Raw genomic sequence first — 17157 nt, forward strand, 5'->3', positions numbered from 1 at the left:
CAGGCTCCCTGCTGAGCAAGGAGCCCGATGCGGGACTCGATCCCAGAGCACTGGGATCATGACCTGAGCTGAAGGCAGCCGCTTAACTGACTGAGCCACCCAGGCGTCCCTGTGGGGAATTTTTTTTATGAAAAAAAGACTAGAAAAAGATAAGAATTAAGAGTCTTAGAAATTGTATATGCTAAAACGGGAAATAAATAAGGGTCAAATTAAAGCAGTGACAATGAATGAGAGGAGGGGTAAATTTGATAAAGACTTACTTTTTTCAAAAGAAAATATATCTGAATCTCATGGGTAGGGAGTTCAGATACATTTGGTGTTATTAATAGGAATACTTTGTATGTGTGCAAAAAAATGTAGAGCCAGAAGAGGAGAGAGAGAGAGACTGAAATAGATTGCTGAGGCATGTGGAGAATCTCTGGAAGGATTAAGTTATCCTTTGATGGTAGGATTGAAGAAAACACAGGAAGATTTGAAAGCAAAGAATCCCCAGCCTGGAGTATTCCAATGAAAACTTGCTTCCGCCTTAATCGTCCCCAGACCTACATGTGGGAAATTTGAACAAGAAAGTAGGAGTACTGATTAATCTGAAGACTGAATAAGAAAACTATGATGGGAAGCAGCTCTAGTAACTGGCTTCCCAATGCTTTTCATTCATTAAAATCACTGTATAACATGACAGTTATGGAGATAAAATTGCATATAATTTATTAGCAATACTATTGTTAAGTGAATTTAAATCTAATTATAGAATGGGCACAAAGAGTTTACCTACATTTTTTTAACTCAGTACATTTATTTCCTCTGAACTCAATGAAGAGAAGATCAGTGAGTTCAATGTTAGAGAATACAAGATATCCAAGATCTTAGATATGAGTCATAGATTAAATGTTTTGTTTCTGTGTAAAATTCTGCCATGAACCCTTAAAATTATTATGTAGTAGACTAAAGAACTTTCTACTCAGGTAATGCCAGAGAAAAGAGAGAAACAGTAGATACTGCTTTATGCCATATCTCTGTATTCTGGAGATACAAAATATTTCTAATTGTAAGTATAAGAATTCATTTCAACATTTCTGCTATCACCTCTGTCTCTCTCCTTAGCATTTATGCCTGTGATAGACTGCACATTGGGTTTCAGTATAGTTAACCAGACCTCCATGCAACACTCACTATGCAAACCCATCTGAAAGAGTAATACCAATAGATGGTATGACAACCAGAAGAGGGAAAAATTTGGAGGATGAACAATACTAAATATTAGCAAAATTTTAAGGTGCTAAAACTCTCCTGTGTGGTTGGTGAGAGTGTGAAATGGTACACTTTGATAAACTATTCAACAGTATCTTGTGAAGTTAAATATAATGTCTGTTTTATGTCACAATAATTTCACTATTATGTATTTATCCAAGAGAAATTAAAACATACATTTACAAAAAATTGCACAATAATTTTCATAGAATTTTATTTACAACAACCAAACACTGAAACAAACTAAATTTCCATCAGTAGGAGAATGGATAAATGAATATTACTCAACAATAAAACAGAAGGAGCCACTGATATGTACAATTCCAAAAATACTAAGCAAATGAAGCTAAAGTAAAATTACTACATTGCATGTTATACTTACAAGTAGTATAAAATAAAATTTTAAAAAGGCAAAACCAATCTATAAAGATAGAAATCAGAATAGTGATTGCCTATGGAGGGGCAGGAAGAAGGCATAAAGGACACTTCTGGGGGAAATGAAAATATCAGTGTTTTATTTAGGGTGTTAGTTACTTGGTTGTATCAATTATCAACATTTATTGAATCATATGCTTAAATTCTTTGCATTTTATCACTTAGAAATTTTACTTATAAAACAAGAAGGTGATATGGTGCCTGCCTCCAAAGCAAGAGTCAAACTCAAAATCATAAAAACACAAATAGATAACATTTATAGATATTTCATCATATTATATATTTCTGGAATTAAGTGTCTTTAAAATTTTATGCAGATGTAATTGGTTAGTACAAAGTTAATTAACATTTATAGAGTAATTAATAGGTTCTCCAGTCTTGGAATAGTGAAATAAAATGTGCATCAATGTCTGTGTATAAAAAGATTCACCCCTTGAATGTTATCCAGGATTATATATAACCAAGGCTATCTCTATGATAAGAAGGGTTGTCCTTAATAAAGGGATAGATAAATAAATAAAGGGAAGAAAGTTTTATTGATATATAGAAGAGTAAATTCAGAGGGTTATCAAGAACGAAAGTTGACCTAGAATGAAGTAGATAACAGGAGAAACATCTGGTATCCTTATGGAGCATGCATAAGTACCTCTGTCAGCTCATTTGTCAAGCCAGACTTTAACATAAAAATGTTGATATATGATTAAAGTTTGGAAGATCAGAAATTTTAGAATATAAGATGGAGCAGTTTGGGGCAAATTATGTAGTTTCTTGTAGCACAGTCTAACCATTGCCTCCTGAGTCCTCATCAACTAGGTAGAACCCCTTGGAGTGTTCCTAGTCACCTAGCTCTTCTCTTTGCCATCCTTCTTCTTATTCCATCCCCTAAGTTCCTCATCTGTCTCGAAGTAGCAAATTGGAAGATGACTCAAAAGTAACATAAAAAGGGACTAGGGATCAGATGGAAAATAGGTGTTATTTTTCCTGTCAATTACGGTAAGCCAGCGCCCATTGCGTGGAGTGCAGTATTGAGAAATGATCTGAAGCCTTATCTAGGCTCAAGGAGAAAGATACCATGATTGGTTAGTAATGATTAATTAGCAATATCTGTAAATGAGACATAGCTGATACATATAATTGGAGATCCTAGACTAGAGGATATCTCAGCTTTCTAGAGCAGTGCCTTTTGCTAATGGCCTCATCATTGCTTCCGATAAGAGGGACTTTTCAGCATCCTGCAGCATTCTGCAAATTACTCTGTTGTCTGTAATAGTTTTAATCCAACTGTTGGTCTCAAACTATGAGTGAATCATAAAATCAATTGAGTAGGATGTACTATTTTGAACAGTGAAACAGTACCATGTTTTAAGGAATAGATAACAATATAAAATGAACAGAAATGCATTTCCAATGGTATATACATATATATGTATATGATTTGATATAAAATTATAAGATGCATTTATTACTAAGCAGAAGTATCTAGAATATTTGAAATCTGTTTATTTGTGGGCTCATTCCTGGTACTGTGAACTTTAGAAAAGTTTTTTCATTTTTTGAAGCGTCGGTGATGTGAAATTTGTCTCTCTGGATGTTCAGAGAGCTGAAGTATAGGGTAAAGCATGTGTGTAACAATTAATACATATGTGATACTAGTAATAAGACTTCTTGATTTTAGAAGAAATAGATAATAAAATGCTACATCATTCTTTATTTTTTATATCATCCTTTTATTGTTAAATATTTATCAAATGTGTTAGCTCTTGTTGTGCTCTGAGTTTGGAGTTATTCATAAAGTTGAACCTGGATTATAATTTATACTTTCAGATGATCAAGGGCAGAAGTGAAGTACACATTTGGCAAATGAAACCCTGGGGGTGTGCTCCTGAGAATGCTCAGAGCGGTGAATGGGTAAGTGACTCGCCTGAGTTAAAACTGAGCATCACTTTAATGCAGGGACACTAGCTATGCTTCAAAGTGATACATCAATTCTTGAAAGATCATTTGAGCTGAATGTCTCCCTCCAAAGCACAGAGCTTCAGGTCCTTTCTGGTAAATATCCTGCCCATGGGTTACATACTGACCCTGGCATGTTCTCAGACCTCTGGGAAGTCTCTGAAAGAAGTAGCTGCACACCGAGAGCATCATCAAGTAAAGGAAGCCCCTGGGAGCCATAACAGGCTCACGCGAAGAGCTAATGCCTTGTGGGGGACATCTTGATATTGCTATTTCTTGGCTGAGGAGCAAACCACAGCTCTTCCTTAGAGACTCCACTCAGCAATCATTTCCATCTATAAAGAACATTTTACAGCTCTGCTAGGAACACAGAGGGAAGCTGTGAGGCCACGTTAGAATCTCCACCATAGAATAACAATAGCAGAATTTCCAACCTGTGAAACACTCATATTCCAGTTCAGTATGCTCCACATCAACCATCATTTTCCTATTTCCCAGAGTGTTTAAGGCATGCAGAGGTTAACTGCCTACCTTGAGGAAATGTTGGTGATTATATTTTAAAACTCCTTGAAGAGTGATTTTGATTCACGTATGGCACTTTATAGGAGGGTGATTTTAACTGGTAGGAAGCAAAACATTCTGCCAGTGGATTGCTGTGAAGTGACTTAAGAAGCCTAAAAATGTCACTTGTGAAAACTGGATTCTTATTAGAAGCTTAATTTTTAGGGGCACCTGAGTGGCTTAGTTAGTTAAGCATCTCCCTTCGACTCAGGTCATGGTCCTGGGGTCCCATATTAGGGGCTCATCGGGGAGTCTGCTTCTCCCTTTCCTTCTGCCGCTCCCCCTGCTCATGCTCTCTCTTGTACTCTCTCTCAAATAAATAAAAATAAAATCTTTTAAAGAAAAGCTTAAATTTTATAGTTTCAGTGGGTACAGAGATTGTGCTTAGTATATAGTAGGGGTTCACATATTTTTGCTTGGTAAAATAAAAAAATGAAAGGTATTATCCCTTACATACCATCATACTCCACCTACCAGGCAAGCATGCTGGAATTATTTTCTCCAGGGTCAGTGATGTGCTCATTTTGATATATATGCTCGATCTTACCCAGTTTCTTTGCAGTTTGGGAATGAGCGCAGTAGGATCCAGTTATTGGCTCTGATATTCAGCAAAGCAAAGTGGTAGTTGTATAAACCCATGACTATGGTCTTTTAAACTGTATTGTACAGGTAAGAAGACAATATTTGGTACAAAACCTCAGGTTACCTATTCTGGCTGTTTTATATGAGAAAATAAGTTACAACGTGTATATATATAAAAGTGAACACAGCAGGAAAGATTTTGTAGGTGGCTCAGAAGGCTTGAACACGGAACTGTTTGCTGGTGTGCAGGATTGTGAGAGTGCTTGCAGTCACACTATGAGAAACACAACTGATCTCATTCCCATGCATTTCCCTTAATCCTCTTTCACACAATGTCTCTAGAGCTCCAGCATGCGGGGCTTATAGCCATACAGCATGGACTGGGTCTGAGCTGCCCTGCTGTTGATGAAGTCAATCTGAGGCAAGCCTAGAGAGAGGTGGAGTTTTCAGTATCCTTCTCAAGCTCCCAGCCCTGTTACACTGTTCCTCAGCTGGATCTTTAGTCTCCCCACATGTAGGCTTTGTGTTGTTCCAGATTTCAGACCAATCCTGAGTGGCAGCAGGAAGCACTTAAGCAGTTTAATATTGATGACTTTCCTTATTATGTTGCCATGAGACTTTGTGGTGTCTTTGCTCCCACTATTGGGTGTCTTTGTGGTGCTTTAAATCATGTATTTCAAACCTCACCTGGACCAGATGGTCCCAGTGAAAGCTTCTGCAATTCTATACCATTCCCCAGGTGGAATCTCATATTCTTCTTTCCTGACTCAGTGATTCTATTTTGATTCTCAGTCTCCAATGCTTATGCATCTTTAGCATGCTGACGCCAGATTGATAAAGACTCCCAAGGGATCTTTGTGCAAATTAGAAAAAGAGCACCATCTTCTGGGTGTTGGCTATGCCCTGTGCACACGGTGAGTGACTTGGTGTGTAGACTGTGTTTTATGCAATTTATTAAAAGTGCCTTATACTCTGGAGAGATGCAACCTCATGCTAGGCTAGATGGGCTGGACAGCAGAGTAGGTGCTGAATTCAGCCCCACTCACCCCTCAATGAGATGTTCATGTACATTGAACAACCTATACAACTGTATGAATGACTTAGGCCCATTTTATTAATTATTTTCCTGGTAGGCTGTGTAGTCCAGAAATTGCTCTAGAACCCTACCTTATTCTTGCCTGGATCTTGATTTAGGATAGAGGGAGCTAGGATCTGTAGCAGAAATTCTGGATGTCAACCACTGCTAAAATATGGAATTCTGACATCATCTAGATTTAGCAAATAATCTATTCCTAATAACCTAATTATCATTTGTCCCACAGTTTTCAAATAGGCATCCTTATTATAACCAGTTCTAATGAAACTGGAACAGTGTTTGGCATATAGAGGAAATATAATAAAAAAAAAGATGTAGGTGAAACTAATGAGCCATTGCATCTCCCTACCACTGGTACCTTCCTGCTGACCAAGATTCAGATGCAAACTCCTCCCCACATTGGCCACATATTACAGCTAGGAAAATCACCCTGCTTGGCTAATAAATCCCAAGACTTAACAGTAAAGGTTAAAAAAATTGCATTAAAAAGTGATACTAAAATGAAAATATCAGTTGAAGACCTAAATACACTCAAAGAAATAGCATAATGTGTATTGAAAGGAATGTTCTGGGTGCATTTGATAAATTATTTTACCAAAAAAGTGAGGATGTCATAGATATCCGTACAGACCACAGTACATCCTATTTATTAGTTAATAAAAGTGAAGTGATCCTGGGGAAGCTTTCACTGATCGTGTGTAGCTTGACCTCCATTTTTTTCTTAGGCCTTCATATCTGTGACTCGTTTAGCCTCTTATAATCCCTTGTAATTAAGCTGTTACATCACATTTCCCCCATGCTTCTTTTCTAGAGAAATATTTTTTTGTTTTTCATTTTTATACAGATAGTGTGTGCATTGTGTGAGGACAGTATTGTGAGAGATGTTTTCTTTTCAAGCCTAAGGCATTGTGCACCAAGGACAACCACTGAAAAGCATTAGTGGCCGTTTTTATGTAATAGAAAATTTCAAATACTCAGACAACTTGGACAAGCTGTGGGAAGGAAATGAATGTTTTCTTCTCCAATGTGTCATTTTGTATTAGCAGAAGCTGGACAGTTTGAGAATTATTGCTTGTATATCTGGAATTAAATTTCTAACACTTTGAATGCTCATCCTTTACAGTGGTGCCATGTTCTCAGAAGTTTAGCCAGTAATAGTGTTTTCTGCCACAATAAATATAAGTTGCGCAAGTTAATCACAGTCACTTTCCTTCCACATTGAACAAAATAAATGATCATCCATTGCACAGATAACAAAGCAATCAAGAAAGAAAACACGGGGTTGTTGTTGTTGTTGTTGTTGTTTTTCTTTTTTTTTTTTTTTTGCTCAAATGGAAGGTGATAAGCATGCTTGCTGAACTATGTGGCCAAAGAAAACACTAAAATAAACTTGTGTCTTTGTTCTTGTTTGGGAAACAATAGGCTTTAATGCTGAAGCCCTTCTGAAATGAACAGTGTGGGAGTGTGGCACATGAAATGCTTACTAAAGAGGGCAGTGAAATTATGTTCCATAAAAACATACATGATCATTTCCTTAATTAGTTGTCTTCAGGTATTCCATTTAGGTGAAAAGCAATTACATACATTTCCAAAAAAGGAGGTACAATCTCATAAAAAAAATCAAATGTGGTATCAGAATACAAAATAAATAAATAAAGTAAAAGATGAACTGAATCTTATAATAATGTAAAATACATGAAATGACCCTGAATCTACATTGGCAGCGAGATGATGAACACAGTGACATTTGAGTTTGGCTTTAAAGAACAGATGGGATTTTGACAAGTAGAAATGAAGAGAGCGGGCCAGGCAGTCAAAATAGTATGCAGATAGGTGCAGAGGGGAGAAAGGGCTTGGAGGGCATAGAGTTCAGTCATGTAGACAGGGTTTGCAAATTCCACGGCCTATGGGGGAGCAGGCAGGTGTTTGCCATCTCAGAAGACCGTTTCAATTTATCAAAAGAAGTGTCAGGTACGGAAATTTATTTGACATTTTCTGTTTTTGCTGTGTTTGTTTTGTTAGGAGACAGGGTCTTCCGCCAGTTACTAATCCACATACAACTCGATGATGTGTGGGATGTGCATGGCGCCGCTTGGACGGGGTATAGGAATAGTAGCACTTGCTGCCCGACTCCTGACCCGACCCACCCAGCAGAGGGCGCTGCTGCCCTCCTGCCGCCTCTCCTTCCCCACTAACCATTTACAGCTATTAGGACCCTCATGGGGCCCTGCATCCGAGAATGTTATCACTTGGGCGCAGTTTTTCTTTACATCAGCTTTATTGATATCCAACTGTAAACCACAAACATTAACAATTGTGTATACAATATGATGATATATGTGTGAATGTAATCACCACCACATCTCAAAATGATTCTAATGCTTGACAGTTATTCTTCAAAAAATATTTTTTTGTTGTGGTCATGGGAAATATATTCATGGGCCCTCAGTGTAAGGTTTCTTTTGGGAGCAATGATTCAACCTTGCATTTTGAAGAAGGCAGCTGGAGACGAGGTGGGTCATTCATTAAAGGCACTCTCTTGAGGGACATCTAGGAACTGTTAATGTACATCATGGGATGTTGTGAGGATACATTAAATATCAACAATGAGAGGAAATTTTCAACATTATTGCTATTAATAGAAACTGAAGAGTTGCCTGCACCTATAAACATGAAAAAAGATGAAAAAATTCTGACTTCATAGAAATAATGCTATTTATTAAGGTTGATTCATGTTCCTTATTATTTAGTCAAGATTATCTTGAAGCAAAATAGAAATTTATATATACTCCTGATGTGGTAAGTGTTCTTATGTGAATTTTATTTCACTGTTACATTAAGGACATTCTTCAATGCTAAAAAATGAAGGAATTACTGGGTATTTACCCCAAAGATACAAATGTAGGGATCCAAAGGGGTACTGCACCCCGATGTTTATAGCAACAATGTCCACAATAGCCAAACTGTGGAAAGAGCCAAGATGTCCATCGACAGATGAATGGATAAAGAAGATGTGGTATACATATACAATGGAATATTATGCAGCCATCAAAAGGAATGGGATCTTGCCATTTACAACAACATGGATGGAACTGGAGGGTATTATGCTGAGCGAAATAAGTCAAACAGAGAAAGACATGTATCATATGACCTCACTGATATGAGGCATTCTTAATCTCAGGAAACAAACTGAGGGTTGCTGGAGTGGGGGGTGGGGTGGGAGGGATGGGGTGGCTGGGTGATAGATATTGGGGAGGGTATGTGCTATGGTGAGTGCTGTGAATTGTGCAAGACTGTTGAATCTCAGATCTGTACCTCTGAAACAAATAATGCAATATATGTTTAAAAAAAAAAGAAGAAGATAGCAGGAGGGGAAGAATGAAGGGGGGGAGATCGGAGGGGGAGATGAACCATGAGAGACAATGGACTCTGAAAAGCAAACTGAGGGTTCTAGAGGGGAGGGGGGTGGGAGGATGGGTTAGCCTGGTGATGGGTATTAAAGAGGGCACATTCTGCATGGAGCACTGGGTGTTATGCACAAACAATGAATCATGGAACACTACATCAAAAACTAATGATGTGGGCCCCTGGGCGGCTCAGTCGTTAGGCGTCTGCCTTCAGCTCAGGTCATGATCCCGGGGTCCTGGGATCGAGCCCCACATCGGGCTCCCTGCTCCACGGGAAGCCTGCTTCTCCCTCTCCCACTGCCCCCGCTTGTGTTCCCTCTCTCGCTGTCAATCTGTCAAATAAATAAATAAAATCTTTAAAAAAAAAAAAAACTAATGATGTAATAATGTATGGTGATTAACATAACAATAAAAAATTAAAAAAAAAGAATTGCTCCTGTTGTGTAATCTTTTTTTTTTTTTTTAAAGATTTTTTATTTATTTATCTGAGAGAGAGAATGGGAGACAGAGAGCATGAAAGGGGGAGGATCAGAGGGAGAAGCAGACTCCCCGCTGAGCAGGGAGTCCGATGCGGGACTCGATCCCGGGACTCCAGGATCATGACCTGAGCCGAAGGCAGTTGCTTAACCAACTGAGCCACCCAGGCGCCCCTCCTGTTGTGTAATCTTAAATTTAGAACATTAAGAAGGTTTACTGGGGCAAAATAAAATTTCTGTGAGTTGGTATTTTTTTTCTCATTTGCCAATTTTCTTTCACAATTGCATCAGGTTTTCTTTTTCTTTTTTTCACTATTGCTAATTAACTAATTAATATTAAGTAATTAATATTACTGTTTGTAATTCTCTTTTAAAATTTTATTCAATTTATTTAAACTAAAAGAAAAACAAACAGTTCACCCATTTATTTCTCTTACCCTTACTCCCACCTCTTGCAACCACCAATCTGTCTCTTTTGTCTTTGCATCTATGAAGCTGTTTTTTGTTTTGTTTTTAGATTCCACATACAAGAGAGATCATATTTGTATTTGTCTTTCTCTGTCCAACTTATTTTTCTTAGCATAATCCCCCCTTAATCCCTCCATGTTGTCACAATGGCAGGATTTTAATCTTTCTTATGAATGAATACTATTCCATTGTGTATATATATACCATAATTTCTTTATCCATTTATCCATCAGTGGACACTTGTTTCCATATCTTGGCTATTGTAAATAATGCTGCAATAAACATGGGAGTGTATATATTTTTTGAAGATGTGTTTTCATTTTCTTTGTATAAATACCCAGAGGTGGAATTGCTGGATCATACAGTATTTCTATTTTTAATTTTGTGAGGAACCTCCATACTGTTTTCCATAGTGGTTGCATAAATTCATATTTCTACCAGCCTTGCACAAAACTCCCTTTTCTCCACAATCTTTCCAACACTTGTTACCTCTTTCTTTTTATAATAGCCATTCTAACAATCATGAGGTGATACATCATTGTGGTTTTGATTTGCATTTCCTTAATGATTAATGATGTTGAGTATTTCTTTTCATGTACATATTGGCCATCTGTCTATCATCTTTGGGAGAATGTTTATTCAGATCTTCTAGCCATTTTTAAATCAGATTGCTTGTTTCTTTGCTATTGAGTTGCATGAGTTCTTTCTATATCTTGGATATTAGCCTCTTATCAAATGGTTGCCTTTTCATGTGTTGGTGGTTTCCTTTGCTGTGCAGATTTTTAGTTGGATGTAGTCCAACTTGCTGATTTTTGCTTTTGTTGCTTTTGCTTTTGGGGTCAGATTAATAAAAAAAAATCACTAAGACATGTTAAGGATCTTACTGCTTATGTTTTCTTCTAGGAGTTTTATGGTTTCAGGTTACATTCAAGTCTTTATTCCACGGTAAGTTAATTTTTGTGCATGGTGTAAGATAGTGGTCCAGTTTCATTGTTTTGCATGTGGCTGTCCAGTTTTCCCAAAACCATTTATTGAAGAGCTTGTCCTTTCCTATTGTATATTCTTGGCTTCTTTGTTGTAAATTTATTGACTATATCTCTGTTTATTTCTGGGCTCTCTATTCTGTTTCATTGATTTATTTATCTGTTTTAATGCCAATACCATACTGTTTTGGTTACTATAGCTTTGTAATATAGTTTGAAATCATGATGCCTCCAGCTTTGTTCTTCTTTTTCAAGACTGTTTGATCATGGGGATCTTTTGTGGCTCTATACAGATTTTAGGATTGTTTGCTCTATTTCTGTGAAAAATACCATTGGAATCTTGATAGGGATTGCAGTGAATCTCTATATTGCTTTGGATAGTACAAACATTTTAACAATATTCTTGCAATCCATAAGCACAGAGTATCTTCCCATAATTTGTATCTTCAATTTCTTTCTAATGCCGTGTAGTTTTCAATATACCAGTCTTTTATCTTCTTGGTTAAATTTATTTGTAGGTATTTTTTATGCTACTGTAAATGAGATTGTTTTCTTAATTTCTCTTTCCAATACTTCATTATTAGTGTAAGAAACACAACAGATTTTTGAGTATTGATGTTATATTTTGCAGCTTTACTGAATTTGTTTGTTAGTTCTACCAGTGTTTCAGATGAGTCTTTAGGGTTTTCTATATAATATCATGTCATTTGCAAATAATGACAGGTTTTCTTCTTCTTTCCAATGTGAATGCATTTTTTTTTCTTGCCTAGTTGCTCTGGCTAAGACTTCCAATACTGTGTTGAATAAAAGTTGTGAGAGTAGACATCCTTGTCTTGTTTCTGATCTTAGAGGAAAAGCTTGCAACTTTTAACTCTTAAGTTTGATGTTAGCTGTGGGCTTGTCATATATGGCCTTTATTATGTTGAGGTACATTCCCTTTATACACATTTTTTTGAGTTTTTATCATAAATATATGTTGAATTTTGTCAAATGCTTTTCCTGCATCTATTGAGATGATCATATTTTTGTCCTTCATGTTATGTTGTTAACGTAGTTTACTACATTGACAGTTTTGTAAGTGTTAGAACATCCTTGCATCCCTGGAATAAATCCCACTTGATATAATTGTATGATCCTTTTACTATATTGTTAAAATTGGTTTGTGAATTTTTGTTGAGGGTATTTGCATCTATGTTTATTGTGGATATTTGTATTTATGTATTATGTATGTTTATATGTATGGCAGCCTTGTCTGGTTTTGGTATCAGAATAATGCTGGCAGTGTAAAATGTGTTTGGAAGAGATCCCCCTCTTCTCTCTTTTGACAGAGTTTGAGGATTGTGTTCATTCTTTTTTAAGTGTTTGCTAGAATCCACCAGTGAAGCCCTAACTTTTGTTTGTTGGAAAGTTTTTATTACTGATTCAATCTCCTTGCTACTAATTGGACTATTCAGATTTTCTATTTCATCAAGATTCAGTCCTGGTAAATTGTATGTCCATTTCTTCTAGGTTGTCTAATTTTTTGGCATATAATTGTTCATAGTAGTCTCTTCTGACTCTATTTCATGGTATGGGTTATAATATCTCTTTTATTTCTGATTTTATTTATTTGAGTTCTCTTGCTCTCTTTTTTTTTTTGGAGAGTTTTTGTAAAATTTTGTCCATTTTGCTTATCTTTTGAAAGAACCAACTTTGATTTTCATTGATCTTTTCTATTATCTTTTCAGTCTCTATTTCATTTATTTCTGCTCTAATCTTTGTTATTTCCTTCCTTCTACTAACTTTGGGATTTATTTGGTAAAGTTAGGTTGTTTATTTGAACTTTTTCTTATTTCTTGAGGTAGGCATTTATTTTTATGAACTTACCTCTTAGAACTGTTTTTGCTGGATCCCCAAAATTTTGGTATATTACACTTCCATTTTCATTTGTTTTAAGATACTTTTTGATTCTCTTTTGATTTCTTTTTTGACTCACTGGTTATGCAGTGGGAAGTTGTTTGATCTCTACATATTTCTGAATTTTCCAGTTTTCTTTGTGTAATTAATTTCTATTTTTTTTTTTTTTAAGATTTTATTTATTTATTTGACAGAGAGAGACACAGCGAGAGAGGGAATACAAGCAGGGGGAGTGGGAGAGGGAGAAGCAGGCTTCCCGCCGAGCAGGGAGCCCGATGCGGGGCTTGATCCCAGGACCTGGAATCATGACCTGAGCCGAAGGCAGACGCTTAACAACTGAGCCACCCAGGCGCCCCTGTGTAATTAATTTCTAGTTTCATATCATTATGTCAGAAAAGATGCTTGATACAATTTTAAATCTCTTAAATTTATTAAGACTTGTTTCATGATTTAACATATGATCTATTTGGAAAATGTACCCTGTGCACTTGAGAAGAATGTGTATTCTGCTGCTTTTGGATGCAATGTTCTTTATATAGCTAGGTCCATCTGGTTTAATATGTAATTTAAGGCCAATGTTTCTTTACTGATTTTCTGTCTGCATGATTTATCCATTGATGTAAGTGGGATACTAGAGTCCCCTACTATTAGTTTATTGCTGTATAATTCTTCCTTAAGGTCTGTTAATGTTTGCTTTATATATTTAAATACGCCTTCCTGGGTGCATCAATATTTTTAAATGTTATACCCCCTTATTGGATTGGCCCCTTTATCATTATGTGATACCCTTCTCTGTCCTTATTACAGTCTTTGTTTTAAAGTCTTGTTTTTTTTATTTTTTAAGCCAATACAAAGATTCTTCATGCCTATAGATGACAATGATGATTCTGTGAGATAGCAATACAACCTCAAATGCCTACATACATGACATTCATTCAATTGTTTTTTTAAATGGTACTTACTGAATGCTTATTAGGCACTTGATATGTACCAGGCAGTGGAGATATAAATACAGACCACTTCTATCTCCACTGAACTTTAAAACTTGGTGGAAAAAAATGATTTTCATCAAGTAATTCTATAAAAATAGACTTTAAGTAACAAGTGTGAAAAAGAAAATGTATGAAGAGCTAGAGATTCTATACTGAGTAATTCTAATATAGTCTGGGAATTATTTGAAAGTTCCTTGAGAACAGAATTTGATGTGAAATCTCAAGTTGAGGATCCTAGAAGGAAGGTTAGAGGACAGAGAAGGGTCTTCTCTTTTTTTTTTCTTTTTTCTTTTATATTTTTATTTGATTACTAGTTAGTTATCATACAGTGTCAGTTAGTTTCAAGTATATAATATAGTAATTCAGCTCTTCCATATATCACCCAGTGCTCATCATGGACAAGTGTACTCCTTAATCCCCATCACCTATTTAAACCATCCTCCCACCCACTTCCCTCTAGTAACTATCTGTTTGCTCTCTAGTTAAGAGTCTGTTTCTTGATTTGTCTCTCTCTCTTTTTCTCTTTTGCTCATTTGTTTTCTTAAATCCCATATATGAGCGAAATCATGGTATTTGTCCTTCTCTGACTCACTTATTTTGCTTAGCAGTATACTCTCTAGCTCCCTCCATGCCGTTGCAAATGGTAAAATTTCATTCTTTTTTATGGCTGAGTAATATTCCAGTGTGTGTGTGTGTGTGTGTGTGTGTGTGTGTGTCACATTTTCTTTAACCATTCCTCAGTCAGTGAACACTTGGGCTGCTTCCATATCTTGGCTATTGTAAATGCTGCTATAAACATAGGAGTGCATGTAACCCTTTAAATTAGTGTTCTTGTATTCTTTGGGTAAATACCCAATACTGTGATTGCTAAATCATAAGGTAATTCTGTTTTTAACTTTTGACACATCTCTATACTATTTTCCACAGTGGCTGCACCACTTTGCATTCCCACCAACAATGCATGAGGGTTCCTTTTTCTCCACATCCTCCCCAAAACATGTTGTTTCTTGTATTGTTGATTTTAGCCATTCTGACAGGTGTGAAGTGGTATCTCATTGTAGTTTTGATTTGCATTTCCCTGATGGTAAATGTTGATGAGTATCTTTACATGTGTTTGTTCACCATCTATATACCTTCCTTGTAGAAATGTCCGTTCATGTCTTCTACCCATTTTTAATTGGATTATTTGTTTTTTGGGTTGAATTTTAAAAATTGTATATATATTTTGATACTAACCCTTTATCAGATATGTCATTTGCAAATATCTTCTCCCATTCTATAGGTTGCCTTTTAGTTTTATTGACTTTTTCTTTTGCTGTGCAGAAGTTTTTTATTTTGGTGTAGTCCCAATAGTTTATTTTCGTGTTAGTTTCCCTTGCTTCTGGAGACCCATCTAGAAAGAAATTTCTACAGCCAATGTCAAAGAAGCTATAGCCTGTGTCTCTTCTAGGATTTTTATGGTTTCAGGTCTCTTATTTAGATCTTTAACCAATTTTTAATTTATTTTTGTGTATGGTGTGAGAGTGGTACAGTTTCTTTCTTTTTCATGTTGCAGTCCAGTTTTCCCAACACCATTTGTTGAAGAGACTGTCTTTTTCCCTTTGGATATTTTTTCCTGCTTTGTAGTTTAATTGACCATATAGCTGTGGGTTTATTTCTGGATTTTCTATTCTATTCTATTGCTCTATGTGTCTATTTTTGTGCCAGTACCATACTGTTTTGATCATCACAGCCTTTTAATGTAACTTGAAGTCCCCAGTTTTGTTTTTGTTTTTCTTTTTTTAAAAAGATTTTATTTATTTATTTGAGAGAGAGAGGGACAGAGAGAGATAGCAAGAGAGAGAGCATGAGCAGGGGGAGAGGGAGAAGCAGACTGCCTGCTGAGTGGAGAGCCCCACGTGGGACTCAATCCCAGAACCCTGGGACCATGACCGGAGCCGAAGGAAGATGCTTAACTGACTGAGCCACCCAGGTGCTCCTGTTCTTTTTTAAGATTACTTTGACTATTTGGGGTCTTTTGTTGTGCCATAAAAATTTTAGGATTCTTTGTCCAAGTTCTGTGAAAAATGCTGTTGGTATTTTGATAGGGATTACATTAAATGTGTAGATTGCTTTAGGCAGTATAGACATTTTAACTATATTTGTTCTTCCAATCTGTGAACATGGAATGTCTTTCCATTTCTTTGTGTTCTCTTCAGTTTCTTTCTTCACTGTTTTATAGTTTTCAGAGTACAGGTCTTTCACTTCTTTGGTTAAGTTTATTCACAGGTATCTTATTTTGGGTGCAATTGTAAATGAGATTGTTTCCTTAATTTCTCTTTCTGCCGTTTCAATATTGGTGTATAGAAATGCAAGATTTCTGTACATTGATTTTGTATACTGTGACTTTACTGAATTCATTTATTAGTTCTAGTAGTTTTTTGATGGAGTCTTTTGGGTTTTCTATATATAGTATCACATAATCTGCAAAAATAGTGAAAGTATTACTTCTTCCTTGCCAATTTGGATGCCTTTTATTTCTTTTTGTTGTCTGATTGCAGTGGCTGGGACTTCCAGTACTATGTTGAATAAAAGTGGTGAGAATGGACATCCCTGTCTTGTTCCTGACCTTACAGGAAAAAGTCTCAGTTTTTACCCATTAAGGATGATGTTAGCTGTGGGTTTTTCATAGATGGACTTTATTATATTGAGGTATTTTTCCTTTAACCTACTTTGTGCAGGGTTTTTATCATGAATGGATGTTGCACTTTGTCCAATGCTTTTTATGCAGCTACTGAAATGATCATATGGTTTTTATCCTTTCTCTTAATTATGTGCTGAATCACATTGAATGATTCGTGAATATTGAACTGCCCTCACAACCCAGGAATAAATCCCACTTGATCGAGTGGATGATTTTGTTCATGTATTGTTGGATTTGTTTGCTAGTACTTTGTTGAGAATTTTTGCCTCTATGCTCATCAGGGATATTGTCCTGTTGTTCTCTTTTATAATGGAGTCTTTATCTGGTTTTGGTATCAGAGTAATCCTGGCCTCATAGAATGAATTTGGAAGTTT

General features: G+C 36.2%; 1 long non-coding RNA gene across 1 annotated transcript in view; it reads left to right on the forward strand.

The window, feature by feature from the left end:
* The window catches only part of LOC144381294 (uncharacterized), a 357259-nt gene that overhangs the window by 73633 nt on the left and 266469 nt on the right, over positions 1–17157 (forward strand). The window contains exon 3 of the long non-coding RNA XR_013446205.1: positions 3511–3594. This is a non-coding gene — a long non-coding RNA (uncharacterized LOC144381294). The remainder of the gene's footprint in view (positions 1–3510; positions 3595–17157) is intronic.

This window comes from Halichoerus grypus, chromosome 3 (genome assembly GCF_964656455.1).
Source record: "Halichoerus grypus chromosome 3, mHalGry1.hap1.1, whole genome shotgun sequence".
In the NCBI taxonomy this organism is placed as follows: domain Eukaryota; kingdom Metazoa; phylum Chordata; class Mammalia; order Carnivora; family Phocidae; genus Halichoerus; species Halichoerus grypus.